This window comes from Patella vulgata, chromosome 9 (assembly GCF_932274485.2).
Source record: "Patella vulgata chromosome 9, xgPatVulg1.2, whole genome shotgun sequence".
Classification (NCBI taxonomy): Eukaryota; Metazoa; Mollusca; class Gastropoda; family Patellidae; genus Patella; species Patella vulgata.
In genome coordinates this window covers 35,886,802-35,903,026 of record NC_065887.2, presented here as the reverse complement: position 1 = coordinate 35,903,026, position 16,225 = coordinate 35,886,802, and the positions used below count along the sequence as shown (strand labels likewise).

Below are 16,225 nucleotides of genomic sequence, written 5' to 3'. Positions count from 1 at the left end.
CGTCCATTTTACGTATTATCATTAACCAGAAAGGCTATACTGTTGCCCAAAGGGCAACCTATACACTTCTTTAGATGCAAGATGGTCATAATTGATATCACATTTCTCGCCAATTTTAGGCATTGGTCACATTTCCCGCCAATTTTAGGCATTCCCCCCTCCTCCCCACACACACTCCCTCACGCACATCACCCCTACAAACAAACCAGTTGTACAAGGGAATATTGCATACTGATTTACTGATCAAAGCGGAAAAGGCGCCCATAGGGACATCTTATACGCTTATATAGCGTAAGAAACGAATGTTTACAAATGATCATCATTGATATCAACATTATCAACTTTACCGCCATTTTTAGGCATTGTTCAATCTCGGTACTCATAACTTCTACATTATATAGTCAAGATAGTTTATGTACTATCGCGACATATACATACATCGCGACATCGGTTCGAATACCGACATTATAATATCCAGAGCCACCACATAATGTATGTGATGTCGTATAATAATACACCACCCCAAAACTTGACCAAGAGTACCTCAATCTAAATAACCACATCCCTGTTGATTAAATGTTGCGGTTTAAGATTTCCGCCAATTGTGTTTCAGGCCAGCTTTATAAGAACAGTTCTGATCTGCTTAATGCAGCATTAGACATGGATAGTGTCATAATTGGGCCTGGGATATAAAAAAATGACGATGTGTTCAAAACGGGTCATCCAGTTGTCACCGATAAGAATCATCATGTGCCCAATGGCACCCTGGCTGCTGCTGAATCGGCACCAGCAGAACAGCAAGCATCAGAAGCAGCGTATGTTTCGTTGCCTGGCAACCTCTCTTTTTAAATCTAATCAAAACTAGGTGAGACTCGGACTTATTTATTTTTCTCGCTTTTTCTGACCTCGTCAATGATAAAATTGTTGATTTCATTGGAACTTTAATCACCCATTACTGACATTATTATGACCGACATAAGTGATATGAGTTCTATATATTAAAATTCAATATTATATTCCCCATTTTGGTAAACATATCTTTGACACCATTAATGTATTTTAAATCTATTTTATTTACCTAATTATTTCTCCTGTGAGATACGTGTTGAATTAAACCAACACTGGCATGAGTGACATATTGTCCTTATAAAAACAGATAGAGTAAAACTCTAACATTTCATTTCCAAGAAGTGTTTGGTGTATGTTGAGAATACCCGATTGAAAATATACAATACTAGACATAACAATTAAACGTATCAGTTGATATGCCAATTTAGGACGTGATATCGGGTATATCCATTAAATATTTTCCATCAGGTATTCCCATCATGGTTTATATGTGGTGTGGTTCTCCTGTAGTTATGATGGGAATACCCGATTGAAATATTGACGGGAATACCCGATTACATAACAGACAGGTGACTATATAAGCACACCTTGACATTCAATGATCCAGTTCAATTGAAACACGTGTAAACCAGGAACTAGTTCAAAACATTTTGTCAGCACTAATCAAAATAAGTGATAAATTATATAACTGCCTAGGAAGTCATATAATTTTAGGTTTTGCGGTTTTTTTGGTTGTTTGTTTTGTTTTGGTTTTTTTTGGTTTTTTTTGTTGCTTTTTTTAAAATAGAAGCGTCCAAACATGCAGTTAGCAAATTATTTATTTTCGCCATACATAATAAATGCATAAATATAAATATAAGGTATTGAAATGATTGATATTAGTAGGGCCTACTTTTAAATTGTAGACATGTTATGCCTCTTTATTCATACACTTTTGGACGACCGTGTAAAATGCCTTAGTGTTGAATGTCATCGCGAGTTTAGGAGAACGGCTTTTCTAACTTACCCATCATAAATCTCGAATTTTCCATTCCTTATTTAGACCCCTTGTTACTGAATAAATATTATATATTTGACAAAGCTCTTTTTGACCCAATTCATTTGATATCTGGAATCCCCCTTTCCTTATTTAGCTCTCTTTGTTACTAAATATAGTGAATGGCAACTAACTGTATTGGGGATTTGAACCAAGTCTATTCGAATGTACATGTAGATGCTACTTAAAGACAAATTTAGCAATTTTGGCAGGCATCTTGCTTTAACACGCACAACCGGGGAATCGAAATCACGCCAGTTAACTCAATGAAAGACTTTATGATACCACGCGCACGCGCTAACCATTCAAAGACCCAAGACCCAAAAACGCAAGAAGGAAAGAAATTGATATTTTTCGCACTCTACTCTTCAGAAATTGGTTAGCATTATTTCATGCTCGTTCATCACCACCCTTTTAACCCAATAATAACTCGATTTTTTTAATTGCCAGAATTGCCACAAAGAATTGGTTTCCAGCACTGGAAGATTAGATATATTTATAAAAGATTTGAAATTGAAGATATGGTGTTTTTGAAATAAACTTCATTGAAGTGAAACATATGTTTGTGCTAGAATAATACTTGGGTATAAACAGTCCTTTGATTGGTCGATCGCTGCTGTCAATGAAACTAAAAATAGTTAGCTGATTTACAAAAGAAACCTCAGCTGGTGGTTTGTGTTACATGGCTGATGATTTGTGTTACACTACTTGTGATTTGTGAGTATAACTATACAATGTACTACAAATATTCATGATACTATTCAAAAAAAGTAGGGGATATTTGATTTTTAAGTGTTATTAAAGTCACCTAATGAAACTGACGAAGAAACAAATGACAAAATGAAATGAAGTTCACATTCATCGATTTATTCCAAATGATCGTTAGACTAAGTAAGGCACAGACTGACCATTATAAGGGTAAAATGATACCCGGGGTCAAACAGCAAAGTTACCACAGCATCACAACCAAGTCAGTAACGGGTAAATCCTCCTCTGTTTGCCAAACAAGCATTGATCCGACGTGGCATACTCCTAATGAGACGTCTAAGGTCATTTTGGTCCAGATTGTCCCATTCCTGTTGCAACGCAGCAGCAAGTTCTTGGACATTGGCAGGACGTTGTTGACGTTGACGTAACCTCTGTCCAAGCATGTCCCAGACATGCTCGATGGGGGAGGGGTCGGGACTCAGTGCTGGCCAAGGTAATGTGGTGATGTTCTGTTGTTGGAGGTAACCTGTAACGATCCTGGCCCTGTGACATCTTGCGTTGTCATCCTGGAAGATGAAACGGCGGCCATGACGTCGTGCGAACGGCACAACATGGACTGCCAAGATGTTGTCCCGGTAGTACTGGCCTGTAACACGCCCTGCAACAACATGTAAAGCCGTTCTTCCAGCAACAGTGATGCCTCCCCACACCATAACAGAACCACCCCCAAATCGATCATGTCTGATGACGTTAACGTCTTGGAAGCGCTCGTTTCGACGACGCCACACCCTCCTACGTCTGTCCAAAAAATCAACAGTGAACCTTGACTCATCTGAAAACATCACATTGCTCCAGCGTCGATTATCCCAGTGTTGACGATCCCTACACCAACGACGTCTTGCCTGAATGTGATGATCTCTCAAACAAGGGATCACGCGAGGACGTCGGGCGCGAAGGTGACCCCTATGCAGTCGATTCCGAATCGTCTGGCCACTCACTCTCACACCAGTGTCTGTTTGAAGACGAGCGCTGATCTGATTTGCTGTGATGACACGATTTCTCAAGGCCAAGGTACGGATAAATCGATCCTGGGCTCGAGTTGTCGCCCTTGGTCGACCTGAGCGTGGTCTGTCCTGTACAGATTGTGTATCACGGTATCTGGACCATAGCCTGCTTATGACAGACTGAGAAACATTCATCGTCCGCGCCACAACCGCCTGTGTTGTGTCGATCTGTAGCATGCCAAGGGCACGTAACCTTTCATTTTGGGTAAGCCGACGCATATCAAAATTTGTTTTCTGGTCACTAAAACAATTAAACTGATGTTTCCACCCTGGAATTCAATGCCACAATGACTGTAACATTCAAAGTCAGAGTCGTGCAAATCTTGGGTTGGACCCCCATGATGATCCCAAGCATCACCTGCATTCCATGCGGTAGCTATTGGTGCGTTTGGGCGTCACATGTAACTGGAAATGTTTCTTCTGTTAGGTTCTATAGTGACTTTTTTCGTAGTCATTTGCATATTTTAGTATTATGCCCCCAAAATCAAATATCCCCTACTTTTTTTGAATAGTATATATGTGATTTATAAAATAAACATACCATATTGTGATATAAACTTGATTAGTGTTACGCGGCAGATGATTTGTGTTATACGGCTGATGATTTGTGTTACACGACTTTCGTGATTGATATTTTTTAGAAGGTGGAGCACATGTGATTATAAAATAAACATATATTGCAATCTAAACTGATTTGCGTTACACCGCTGATGATTTGTGTTACACTACTTGCGCTTTGTTATTATAATTAGAACATTAACATTCATGATTAATATTTATAAGAAGGTGAGACATATATGATTTATAAAAAAAAATATCATATTGCGATATGAACTGTGTATTTAAAACGATACAAGAGAAATAAACATGGATAAAATATACAATTTAATAACACGGTGGTTATATAGTCATGGCATGAGACGGTCACAATTAAGATAAATATTTAGAAACAATTTAAAGGATCGAACAAACACTATTCTCACATTTCTTTAATGCTTTGTACGCGATTGATATATATATATATGTTTAAAAGGAGTGTTCCGGCTTTTAATCTCTGAATTGAGTCTTCATCTGACTATGGCGCCAATCTATCGGGCTAAATCTGCCGAGGCTCGAAAACAAGGAACCGGTGAAGATGTATACCCAATGTCAAATTGTATGAAATATGAATGGATGAGACTAAGTTCCTTCAAATCATTTCCTAGACAATCTGAAGGAAGGCCGATAAAATTAGCTAAAGCTGGGTTTGTCTTTACCGGTACCAGAGAAGATGACACTGTTACGTGTTTTACGTGTGGTGTTACTAAAAATAACTGGCTTAAATATGATGACTCTCTTCAAGTACATAAAGATCTGAATCCTAGATGTAATTTTGTAAACAACACATCTACAAATGTTGGCATCTTAGTTCCGGGCCAGATGAATATAATACAATCTTGGAAAAGCTGCATAATAAATATGACATTTCATCACCAGTAGATACGTTATTTCCAGTACAGACGCGTTCATCATATCATACGGAGATCAATATAAAGCGCTTTAACTTAGCAAGGTTAGTAAAAAAAATACGTCTAAATATTCCTTATTTCTGGGTTGTTATCTGTATGTTCCTTATATTAAAACACTTTGTGTTTAATCGACTCCGCATGTTATCCACACTTTAGAGATAAAATTGCAGGTCGAATGTTTTAACGAACAGCAGCATGTTTCTGAAGGTGCAGGCCCGGGGCTAGTAAAGGGGGGGGGGGGCAAGGAGGCAGCTGTCCCTCCTGGGCGCCGAACCGCTCCCTTTCCATTGGACGAAATGCGAAGCCAACGATCAACGTGCATTAGAATGCGCGCCCCCATAAAGCCGAGTGACATTGGTTTGGCTGTTGACATTGTTTATACGATATCATGATATGGATGAGACAGAGAGCAATGGGGTTTAACGTCCACTTGACATCAAACTAGGTCATTTCGGGACTAACATATGGTTCAATTTTATTTCAATAATTTGCTTGCGTGTAGGGATGTTTAGCAGTGGGAGGAAACCGGAGGACCCAGTGAAAACCCACAAGGTTGAACAGGCGACGCTACTTCTTGTCAAGTACAACCGTGGAATCGAAACCACGCCAGTTGACTCAATGACAGGTCTTATGATACACCGCACATGCGCTAACCATTCGGCCATCCAACCCCCTGATATGAATGAAGTTCGCGTTGGACTTTATACATAGACAATAGTTCCATTTGAGAGGGGTGGGGATAATGCAAACTAAAAATTTTTCTGCACCATTTCTTAGCGCCACTGTTTTCAGAAGTTGAAACCTAGGTTGACATCACGTGAATAATTGACATCAGACGAATTCCCTTTGTTAAAATATTTATTGTTAACACGGCCCATGATTCAAACATTCTCCCTCTGTTTCAAAATGTAACGTCAAGAATGCAATACCAATAACACATTTCTTTATCTAGTTTTAAAAGTACATGAAGGTGTCAAAATTAAAAGGATGTTAAATTGGTCAGACTTTAATTGTGAATGACCCTTGGGTATTTTACTTTTAAACAGTGTGGAAAATGAGTATCTATACATTGACTTCAAATCATATAAATTGTTTAATTTCAGTTCTGCTAGTTTTGTACAAACTATGGTAGTAGAAGAAGCAAGACTAAGAACATTTCAACACTGGCCAAGGTATTTGACTGTTAGACCGATTGAATTAGCACGAGCTGGATTATATTATCTTGGTTCCGCTGACCTGGTACGGTGTGCCTTCTGTAGAGGACTTTTAAGAGATTGGGAAGAAGCAGAAAGTTCAGTTGCTGAACACTGGGGATATTTTTCCAGTTGTGAATTCTTGAGAGGAACCGACCAATCTAATGTACCTATTATACCAAATGATAGTTATATACATGATTATGTATCAACTCATCTACTCAGTTCTACCATAGAACTAGAACACTAACGGGAACGCCCACTCGGTGACGTATAACGGTGATGACATAATTATGTTGTACATCGCATGCGCGAAGTCAATAAGGCACAAGTAACTTCCGGCCGTATGTCAACATGGCAGAAGCGTACGACGTCCTGGAATTTCAAGAACTTGACGGTGTAATAGATGTAAGTTATTCATAATTTTAATGAGTTTTTTTTAAATTAGTTATATAACATACCATCGGGAGTATAAACCATTTATTTTCGGACATTAAATTATCCGAACACACGTTTGTGTATCATTTTCTACTACATATTATAAAATTATTATTAATAAATTATGATGACATTCACATTTTATTTTTTTTATTTATTGTTTTGTGTATATTGTTGTTAGCCTTTGGCATGTCCGTGCCAGTTTTGGCTGGTTTCCCAGTGCCCTTTTCTTGTTTATAACAAGGGGTTTTACATAGGCTAAGCCTGTTCCCCAATCCCATTCAGACATCTTGAATAAAAATATTGTTTATAAAAAAAAAAATGTGTATTCTTTACTACAGCTTTTCTTTGCTAAAGATTTGTTTGAGACATCTCAACCTGTCGTTCCAGTAGCATCCGTAAGTTTTCTACATATACAACATACATGCATATAGTCACATAGTGTTCGTAGCAAATGGGCAAGTTATGAAACTCATTATAGTCTCGACCATGTCTATATATTTTTTTTTTTTTCACAAACGATCAAATTGCTTTGGAAATGAAATGAAATGGGGTTTAACGTCCTACTGTTCTGCTCCTATGCTGGGCTAATGAAGACGGGCATACGCCATAAGGTGTGATTTTAGGGAAATTTTGCCCGGGCAGCGGCTCTATCACCTATTCTTATATCGAATTCCAACTGCCACGGGATCTTTTACGTGCATTCCAATGTATACAGGTGACCTCGGGTTTTCGTATCATCCGAAGGATTAGACAGCTGTCCTTGTCAGGCCCTCCTTACTGCATCACTGAAAAGGGGGAACCACGCCGGAAAATCTCGGCCAATGCAGGGATCGAACACCCGACCTCCAGGCTAGCGAGCCAGCGTCTTACCCACTTAGCCACGTGATCCCAAATTGCTTTGGAACAGTTTCTTTTATTTTGTATAATATTTACTTTAAAGGGACAATAACACTCTTGCTGGCTTGAAAGCTCCAGAAAATAAATAATATCTCTAAGTACTAGATGTTTAAGTGTCCCACCTGTTGTGTAAATAAACCATTACATCCTATTTTAATTGTCGAGAGGGTTCGAAAATATTTTTAAATCGAAGTTTCATTTGAAAAGGTTTACGTTAGACGTTTCAAACCATTATGTTGAATTTTTTAAATAAGGTGTGTTAAGATGAAATTTGTATCATCAATTAATTGAAATATTCTAAAATAGCCTTCAAAGGCTAATATCTTCGCTCGCAATAGAGTAATTTGAATGAAATTTTCAAATTAGTCATTTTACATTTTTTATCTTCGAACTATTATAGCAAGAATGGCTAGCTCTTTATCAAAATCTTACATAATGTATATTTAAGAATAATTTAATACATTTATAAAGCTCACACATTACAAGTTGTGCACCTGTATAAAATTTATATAAATTTTGTTATCATTGTTAATATTTTATACTGAGATGCAATAAAAATAATACATCGCTTTTATAAATGGATGAATGTAAATATTGTTTGAAATGAATCCAGGTTTAACGCCCTACTTAGTACTTTTCAGCTCAATTTTGTTTTAAAGATTTGCTTTAATCTTGCAATTAAGGATGTAACAACATCATATTACGATGATAACATGTGAGAATGTTTTGAAGATTGCGTAAACGCACCCCGAACAATTCTCAATCAAAAAAATTAAACCCAACAGAATCAGTATGTTGATTTTTCTGGTACACACGTGGGGTATATAATGCAGCTTTTAAAAAGCTAGGTTTTGTGGAAGGTGCAAAGTTATGCCACGTCATCTCAGAGGTGCTATTTCATTGCGTCTCGATATATTTTGTTTACTATTATCAACCTGGCCCCAAGTTCACAAAGCATTCCCAGACTTAAGAATTTGCTCAACCTTCAATCACTGTTTTTGAGAAATATCTTTGATCCAGAAACACAAAACTTTGCACAGTTTCTTATTGATATATTTACATTAAAACAACAATAGTTAGTAAAGTGCTATATTTGAGTTAAAATAAGACAAACAATTTTGAGTAAAACCTTAACTTAAGACTGAGAATGCTTTGTGAACTTGGGGCCTTGTTTTCTTTTCATTACTTATTAACTACAATACAGTAATAACAAGAAATAAAAAATCTGTAGAACACTGCTGATTAAGTTCTAGATTTAATCCTAGATTCAATCACATTTATATTTTTATACTTCCAATATTGATATTAATTCCAATAGAGCCAGGAAATGTTTAGTTTAATTATACACTTTCTATTTTGTTGTATGAAATTATCTGTATAATCTGTGTTTTTGTTACTTTCATTGTGTGAAATGCTTGCAGCAAAGTGCTGTAAATAAAATACCTGACATCACTGATCACAGTTTAACTCTATAACTTCTCATTTGACCTCAAATCTATGTGGAGTCGAGTCAGTTGGAAGAAATAAATCAAAATGGAGTGAAATCTACATTTTAATCAAATTCATACGTACCACATGATTATATTCTATCACTGTTTGCTCGTTTATATGGCAACTATATATTATTGCTAAGCTATTTTTGAATTGTAAATTACATTTACAAGTATGTAAATATTGATTCTTTGAATTATATATTGTCAATCAAAATCTGAATATGCAATGTGCTATGTAGCCATATATGTGAAATAAACTATTATTATTACTATTTACTTTCTCTGTAAATCTCTGTTAATCTGTCGACAACTTAAACAAATTTCTTTTTGAGTGTACTCAACAAAACTATTACATACAGAAGCAAGTACACAGCTTTCGTAATTTCTATGTTGACTTATTTGTGTTCATGAAAATATCAACCTGTCTGATATATCTTACAGTTGTAGGCTGACATTGAGAATAAGACTGTAAATGTTTTGATGTTATGCCCCCACATATCTTCATATTCTCAACAGTTCTTATAAGTAAATCTATAGATGTAACTTTAATTTGAACAGGAAACAAAAATTATTATATTGTACTTCACAATTCAAGTCCTTGTCAATGGTTAAATGGTATGTTACACTTTTATCTTCAGTTTTAAACAGATAGATATAATCACTTGAAGACTGACATAGCCACAAAGCAGACATTTGACATAAAAATGATTTCTGCAACATCTGAAAGGTTACTTCGTTCATATGTAAACATTGAGTTTCCTCGGTTTTCCTTGGACTCTGAATAAAATAGACAAATTCATAAAATTCAATTAAAACAAGAAGAATTGGATTCTGATACATGTATTCATAATTTTCTCGGTTTCTGAATAAAATCGAAAAAATTACAAAAGTAAATATAAAGAAGAATCGGATATTCATACAAGTATTTATAAATAAAATTATGGGAGATTACAGAAAGAGCTAGCAGTTCTCATTATAATAGTTAAAAAATAGATAATGTAAAGGGAATTTGCTGAAAATTTCAGTCAAATTCATCCACCCTGAACCAAGTATTTAATGATTAAATTTTGGGCCTAGCCTCGATCAGCATTACTATAGTCGGTACGATAAAAAAAAAACATGGTCTCGATTATCGATTTTTTGATTTAATCAGAAGTAGCAGACTGGGCTCTAATTCAGTATATATCACAGGCTAGCGATGCCATCGAGCGTTGATTATGGTCTGGATAAGTTAATTAATGTCTAATTAATAATTTAGATAACATTCCAGGCCTAAAGAAAGACCTGCAATTGACAGATTTAGCTCTTGCATAATGTCTGTTTAATATTGATGAATTAAATGTTCATATACTGATCTTTTATAAGGAAACATCGAATGTTCATATTCATAATTAAGTTAACAGAAATTTAAGTTACCGGTGACTTCCTTGGATTCAATTTCTTTGTTGTTACGCTTTTCTGTAGAAGAATTAAGGTTGATAGTCTCCCTAACCCTTCTTTTAATCTTCGATATGTGGACCCAGAATTTTTGTAAACATCTGAAATATTCATAAAATCAAAATAAAAAGGTTCCTACATACAAAACAAAAGGTTCAGATATAATTAATTTTTTTTCCATGCTTGTTGATTATTCATACCGGGAACAAGATTATTTCGGAATTTAAAAGTAAAAGGATTTGACAGGTCAAGGTCAGTCATAAATAAATATACAATTTTAATTTTTATGGAGCTGCTCAGTTAAAACTTTGACCTTTAAAAAAAAATAATAATTAGTAATTCATAAAATTAAAGTAAAAGAAGATTGTTGAGAGAGAATCGTCATGCTGTCACACACTCATCGGGTGTAGTATTCGTCAATTTCATAACAAATTGCAAGTAGACTAGGCCTAGCTACGGCACTAATGTAAACAAACCTATATGCATACAACTTTGATGAGAGAAAGGGTAAAATCTAACGGGCAAACATGAAAATACAGACATTCAGCTAGTATGGGTTTAACTTAACTTCATTGTAGGTTGTCAGGGTGGACTGCCAACTAGAATCTACATAATTAATTTCTTTTGATTTGAGTTTTCACTTACTTTTTCAACGAAATAATCCGGCTCAACGTGTCTTGAACATATTGTCAAGGTCTTGTCATTTATCGGGTCTGATCTGGTAGACTGTATGATACGTAATGATTCTCTCTCCACTCTATGTTGTTTTTGGGTAAGCGATAGAATGATCAACCCCGATTTCTTTTATTGCAGGCGGAACATCCGAACAAAACACAATTCGCGCCAGGCATTTTGTTAGTGCCAGCAGAAACCGGAAGTAAGCTGTGCCCGATATCAGCGTCAGAGGCCCGCCGTCACATAAGGTAGTGACGTCACACGGTGGGCGTTCCCGTTAGTATTCTAGTTCTATGGTTCTACAGATGAAGATGTTAGAGCAGCTCTTAATCCACTATCAACTATTTTAGATAGTGGAAATTTGAACCTAGTTTAAAGTGATGCACCAGCAACAGCAGAAGATTTGGGTATCATCACTCAAACAGCTTCCCAACCAGATAAAGCTATCCTCACTACTCGGGTGGCAACATTTGCTAATTGGCCGAGAAGATCACCATTGCCCAGCAAAGAACAGATTGCTGAAGCTGGATTTTACTACCTTGGTAGGCTTGTTAAAATTTATTAACCAAGTAACATATTGTCGATGCTGAAAATTGTGGTGTAAATCCATAACATATTTAGAAATGTGGAATCTCATGTATAAGATTTATTATCTTATTTACATTGATATTATACAACATCCACACACTTGTCCACATTGCAAGGTTGGGATCAAATACTACGTTAAAGATACAAATAAAAACAATTACAATCATTTTCAAATAATCAAAATAGAAATATACAGTGTACTTATAATTTAAAACAAATCCACGCAAAACATTAAATAACATGTACTTGAATTGTGTGAGAAGAGGAGTACTCGGTGCTCTCAGTAAATATTTGCAGTACCTATGGATTATTAAGGCTCTGTATACACTATCTGTGTAAGATCACCTTGAATAACAGCCAATATTTGACTACCGAGCAATCAGTTGGTAGCGAAGGGAAACGTGATGGGACGGTTACAAACATTCCTCGATCTCTGGTGTCACAGTACACGCCTCGTTGTGTAGAAGGCGTCGCAGACAGGAAATAACTCACCTAGAGCTCAAGGTGTGTATGTTGATCAGAGATAGAAACGATGTCATTCCAGGAGCATCTCCATATCAAATTGCTGTTTGGCTCAAGGTTGAACATAGTCTATGGCTTTATGTATCTATGGATGAAAAATAGTTTTTCGTATATTTTCTTTCATAGAAGGTGTTCATTTTTAACTGTAATAGATCTCTTCATTTCCTGAAATATGCAATTTCATATATATATTTATATATATATATAGACATCGTATAGCACAACATGTCACGTGCTCGATTTTGAACCCGGTAAGTAGTGATATAGAATCCGTGATGTCTTCAAAACATCTAAAACATTGTGTTATGACATGGGTAATAATTGTTATTCATATAAGATAAAAATTCTACTTTATTTTCAGACCGAGAAGATGCTGTAGAATGTTTTTTCGGTGGTGGGATTTTAAAATCCTGGAGAGATGAGGATATCCCATGGAATGAGCATGCAAAATGGTTTCCTAAATGTGCTTATTTACTGGGGATCAAAGGTCAAGAATTTGTGGACACTATACATCAACCTGGTACCGGTACGGCAAAGGTAAGCTAAGGGATGGGTACAAGATAGATCATTTCGTACAAAGGGGTATCAGCATGCCATATCTATCGAAACAGTGTGTGGCTCTTTTACAACAATTCAAGTTTTCTTTATGAATTTGAACGCCGTTATCGTAAATATAACGTTACTAGTAATGTGTGATACAGCCGCTTTGATTTGGGTCAGCAATACAATTGTCTATTTCTCTAGATTTGTCTGTGGAATAACAATTTATTTTAATTGAAAGTTTTATGTTGATAAAGCCAGTTTTGCAATGTATTCCATTTTGGCCTTTTGTGTTTCCACTGTAAGTCAAATTTTAAACTAAAAGAAGCCAACTTCCGCTTCATCACTGGAATCACGAATTTAATGTATAGAGCCAAGCCCATCACTAATAGAAATAATAGACCAACCCAATCCAATACTGTATCTTGGTCTAAAACACAGAGGTTGGTTCATTTTAAATTTTGTGATGGGCTATATATTATTTGACTTGATATTTTCGCCAGTGATTAAAGTTACAATTTCATATTTTCTAAGAAAGTCAAAACATAATTATTTCTATGTCTTTTGCTCAACAAGTTGTCAACTCACTATTATACGATCATAGGTTATCTATCTCACATTTAAAAATCTTCCCACCGGAAATAATAACACAATTACCTCCCAATTACCTCCCTTGTTTTCCTATTCCCCACCATGGAATAGCTATCTTCAAACGTTTGAATTTGAAGTTGAAAATGATATTTTTGCCAATTTATCAACTGGCAATAGTGAATTATAGGATTAATAGGATTATTCTTTAACAAGGTAGGACTGTTTATAGATACCATCTATTTTAGGGCTTTATTTTAATACAGTTTAAAAATATAACTTAAAAATATGAAATTGTAACTTTAACGTTTTCTATATATATTAATTTAATTGATTAGTATACCTTTGAACGCTATTTTAGGTTGTAGGAACTAATGGTTATCCGGGTATTACAGGTCAGTACAGGTTTTATATCTCTAAATAAGTGTATTCTATGACCCTCCTGAATAACTGTTTTGTTTTGTGTGGGGACCAGGTGTGAGTAGGGGTGAGAGAGGGAAAGGGACTGTTGGTACATCTATAAAATAATCATCATGTATATCAACATTATCACATTTCTCGTCCATTTTACAAATTATCATTAACCAGAAAGGCTATACTGCTGCCCAAAGGGCAACCTATACACTTCTTTAGATGCAAGATGGTCATAATTGATATCACACTTCTCGCCAATTTTAGGCATTGGTCACATTTCCCGCCAATTTTAGGCATCCCCCCCCCCCTCAACACACACACACCCTCACGCACATCACCCCTACAAACAAAACAGTTGTAAAAGGGCATATTGCATACTAATTTACTGATCAAAGCGGAAAAGGCGCTCATAGGGACATCTTAAACGCTTTTATAGCGTAAGAAACGAATGTTCACAAATGATCATCATTGATATCAACATAATCAACTTTACCGCCATTTTTAGGCATTGTTCAATCTCAGTACTCATAACTTCTACATTATATAGTCAAGGTAGTTTATTTACTATCGCGACATATACATACATCGCGACATCGGTTCGAATACCGACATTATAATATCCAGAGCCACCACATAATGTATGTGATGTCGTATAATAATATACCACCCCAAAACTTGACCAAGAGTACCTCAATCTAAATAACCACATCCCTGTTAATTAAATGTTGCGGTTTAAGATTTCCGCCAATTGTGTTTCAGGCCAGCTTTATAAGAACGGTTCTGATCTGCCTAATGCAGCTTCAGACATGGATAGTGTCACAATTGGACCTAGGATTAAAATAAATGACGATGTGATGAAAACGGGACATCCAGTTGTCACCGATAAGAATAATCATGTGCCCAATGGCACCCTGGCTGCTGCTGAAGCGGCAACAGCAAAACAGCAAGCATCAGAAGCAGCAACTGAAGCAAGAACCGATGCTATTCCACAACAAGGATAAGGTAAAAATCAATGTACTGAGATTTAATATAACAAAACTCTTTATATAATATATATGTTTACCCAATGTTTCTGTTGATATTAACAAATTTTCTGAACAAGTCAGTTGTTTCTTATGTCTCCTTAATTTATTCAACAAATTACATGATTATGATTAAATTATATTCGTTTGTGTGTGTAAATTTACTCCCATTAATTATTCAAACTGATGATTAAACAGAAGTCTTATAAAATCCTCGGAATATATTAAATGCAAATTGATTTAATACAAAATAACTTTCCTGACTCTTTGTTATTATTCAATTATTTACAGAATCATCCGAGCTACTGCGAGAAAATGAAGAATTGAAAGAACAGCGATTGTGTAAAATCTGTATGGATGCTGAATCTAATATTGTTCTTCTTCCTTGTGGCCATCGTGTTTCATGTGAATCATGTGCCCCTGTTTTAACAAAATGTCCGAGGTGTTGTAAAGCAGTGCGTGGAAGCGTCAAAACTTATTTGTCATAAACGTGGATTTGGGGTATGGGAAAGTAGCATAAACATTCTTGTAATGCTGCATTTATTTAACCTGTCTGTTAATCGTCAACGTTTATCTTTATCTGGTTCCATATTATGGCATTAGTAGACTTAATTATCATATAAATATACATCTGAAAATTAGAAATTGCTGTGGATGAATTTTATAAGAGGAGTTTTGAAATATTTGTGTATGTGGTAGTTAAAAAGTGTTTCACAAAAGCATGCCCAGTTATTACCCAGACGTGTTGATTAAACAGATAATATGTGACATTATGCCACATGGTTGGACATCAAATCGGGTATGTGACACTAAAATCACAACACCAAAACTAAGTATATAAAATAATGATTTCTGCAACAAAATATCATTTAAACGTTAAAACACATTGAAGGGATCTACCCTGGCTATTTCGTCCAAGCAGGCACCTAGCTACATACTTACAGGTCAACTTTTCAGAATTTGTTACCCTTGAATCACAATATGAGACCAAAACCGTCACGAGCATACGGTGACCGCGCTTTTTGTATCTATGCACCACATCTGTGGAATAGCCTGCCAGCCTCTCTCCGTGATATAGATTTGTTCGCCTCCTTCAAAACCGCATTGAAAACACACGTTTTTAGAAAATTTTATTGTTGAGGCCGCAAGATTATGAAATATGCAATACATTGTAAATATGCAACTAGAAAAAGAAATTATATAACATACTCGAGAGTTTTATAGTATTAGGTTAAGTTGTCTAGTTTTTG

The 16,225-nt window shown here is 35.7% G+C and overlaps 2 long non-coding RNA genes across 3 annotated transcripts; one reads left to right on the top strand and one right to left on the bottom strand.

Moving 5' to 3' along the window:
* The first annotated feature begins 267 nt into the window (after positions 1 to 267).
* Positions 268 to 14,851, top strand: LOC130010549 (uncharacterized). Of its 2 annotated transcripts, none has more exons than XR_008789244.1 (7): positions 268 to 865; positions 2,336 to 2,602; positions 4,691 to 5,209; positions 6,269 to 6,404; positions 11,652 to 11,843; positions 12,773 to 12,948; positions 14,713 to 14,851. It is a non-coding gene; the product is annotated as an uncharacterized LOC130010549 (long non-coding RNA). The 2 variants fall into 2 exon arrangements; XR_008789243.1 differs by having other exon boundaries at positions 4,299 to 5,209.
* LOC126831848 (uncharacterized) lies at positions 9,532 to 11,495 on the bottom strand. Its single transcript, XR_007684383.2, has 3 exons — positions 11,272 to 11,495; positions 10,606 to 10,727; positions 9,532 to 9,966 (listed from the first exon to the last, which is right to left on the bottom strand). It is a non-coding gene; the product is annotated as an uncharacterized LOC126831848 (long non-coding RNA).
* Positions 14,852 to 16,225: the final 1,374 nt, after the last annotated feature.